The sequence below is a fragment of the Nelusetta ayraudi genome, unplaced genomic scaffold (genome assembly GCF_046127955.1).
Source record: "Nelusetta ayraudi isolate G7.1 ecotype Tasmania unplaced genomic scaffold, CSIRO-AGI_Nayr_v1 ptg000349l, whole genome shotgun sequence".
Taxonomy (NCBI): Eukaryota; Metazoa; Chordata; class Actinopteri; order Tetraodontiformes; family Monacanthidae; genus Nelusetta; species Nelusetta ayraudi.
Genome location: NW_027466390.1, coordinates 16,682 through 19,064, shown reverse-complemented (window position 1 = coordinate 19,064; position 2,383 = coordinate 16,682).

Below are 2,383 nucleotides of genomic sequence, written 5' to 3'. Positions count from 1 at the left end.
CCGGAAAAAATGAAAATGGTGTGGAATCAGAGGAGAAGAAAGAAGAAGGCGGGAACAAATCAGTCACTGATTGCTGTTAAAGACACGCTTGGCTCTGAATCAGCGGAACACAGCAGCAGTCCTGGTTTTAACGTGGAAACAAATGTATTTTTTTTTTTTTTTTTTAGCTGCAATACCGCCAGCAGCCACCGAGGCAAGAACTAAAGTTGAGGTCGAGCACCTGCAGGTTTGTCAGGTGACTGAAGGAGAAAGCAGCAGAAGTTTGGGCAATTAAAACATCGGCGAGCTTAAAGGAAGCAAAAAGTTGAAGAAACAAAAAAAAAAAAAAAAACCTGTATAATAATTCACTCACGCCAATTAGAATTAGCAGAAAATCCCAATGAACCCGGGTCGCCCTTTTCAAAAATCTGCCCTTTGTTCTCCACGCTGGTTTTTAATTCTGCAGATATTATTCATCAAGAAAGGAAAAAAAGAAAAAAGAAGAAGAAGAAGAAGAAGAAGAAGAAGAAAGCGCTCTGGATGGGTCATTTTCATCAGCCATGGGAGAAATAATTGAAATGGAAATTGTAAAGTGTCGTCGGCGACGGGGGAGAAAACACGCGGAAAAAAAACCAAACAACAAGCACGAAGCCGCGTCGCTCGTCGCCTAATGGCAGAATAATGATTAGCACACAGAGGCAAGACGGAGGAGGAGGAGGAGAGGAAGAATACAGAAATCATCGGGCGGAAAGAAGTGGAAGTGAACGGGCTTAATGTGCCTTAAAATGGATTAATCTTGGAGGACTAAATGAAATCCAGGAGCAGCTCCTTCATCACCGGCAGCTGCCAGCAAAGAGAGAGAAACTTATTTCACTTACGAGGTGCTTAAGAAAAAAGTTTTTTTTTTTTTTTTTTTTTTTTTTTTAAACAAAGTGGAGACTTTTTCCAAGCAGCGGTGGAAAAAAAAAAAAAACACTGCGGGATTCTTTATTAGAACATTCATCTCGGATCTAATTAGCCGAGTCGGCTCCAGCGTCTTCACCGGCAGCCGCCACCGCCCGAGTGACGGCTCCGGGAGCCAGTTTGACGGCGCAGTTTGACAGTTTGACATTTTTTCTCTTTCGGACTGAAGGGGGAGGAAGAGGGGGGAAGAGGAAGAGGAAGAGGAAGAGGAAGAGGACGGGTGGGGGGGGGGGGGTTCAAACACGTGACAAACATCAACACGCTCAGCCAACGAGACGGCCCGACTGTCATCGGCGGGAGGAATCATCATCATCATCATCATCATCATCATCATCATCATCGCCTCCGTGGTTCCACAGAAACAGCGAGACAGTCGGCCGAGATGATTCCGCTCCATCATCCTCGAGTTTCCTCCACCGACCCGTCGGAGGCGACGCTTCCACGTCCACCGCATTTATTTAGCGAGTTTGAAGGACAGAAAAACTTCCTTCCTGCTCTGCCAACAAACTCACACACACACAAGTATTTTTTCATTCTTGATGGCATTGGCGAGCAGCGTTTTTTTCCGACCCAGCGGGGGGGGGGGGCCCTCCAACGTGAAGTTCGCTCGAACTTGGACGAGTGCGATTTAAAATCATAAAGGTCAGAAAAGACAGGCGTGGGCGGCACGTCCGTCCTCCAGACAAACAGGAAACCCAAAGAAATGGGAATTCAAACGCTAGGAACGACAGATCGGATCAGGACCAAAGGAAAGAGTTTTAGTTGTGCTGGAGTCCTGGAAAAAAGGAGACGCTGACGACGACCACGATGCAAGTCTTCGTCTTTCGTAGTTTACAAGTGAACATCGATGATACAACACAGGAGGAGCTCGTCAAGAAAAACTACCACAAGGAAACAAAAGCCGTAGTTTTCTTTTTTTTTCTGTGAGTTTTCAACTCTGAACGGCCGCACCGGATTCCAGAGCCGAACTTTTGACTTGACTTTCTGCGACAAACAACAAAGGCCTCCAAAAAATCTAAAAAAAAAAAAAAAGAAAAGAAAAAAATAAATAAATAAAAACCTCCGACAACGTTGCCTTTGGTCGATGTATTTTTGTTTCCTCAAGGTTTAAAAACACACACACACACAAAAAAAAACAACACACACACACACAAAAAACACACACACACACACACACACACACACACACACCGGCCCCAGGAATCAACACCCCCCACAAACGAGTGGCCTCAGCCCTCAACGGCTCCGCCCAGGAGTTCCTACAGCAGGTGGGCGTGGCTGCAGACTCGGGATCAGTTTCTCCGGCGCTCCGATGGTATCGGCGGGTCGCCGGCGTGGACGTCAGGGACTCCAAAGCGGCGGATTAGCGAGGGAGGAGATAAGGCGAGCGGCGGTAATTAAGCTCCTATCTCACTTGAGCCACACAAGAAAATAAATCACC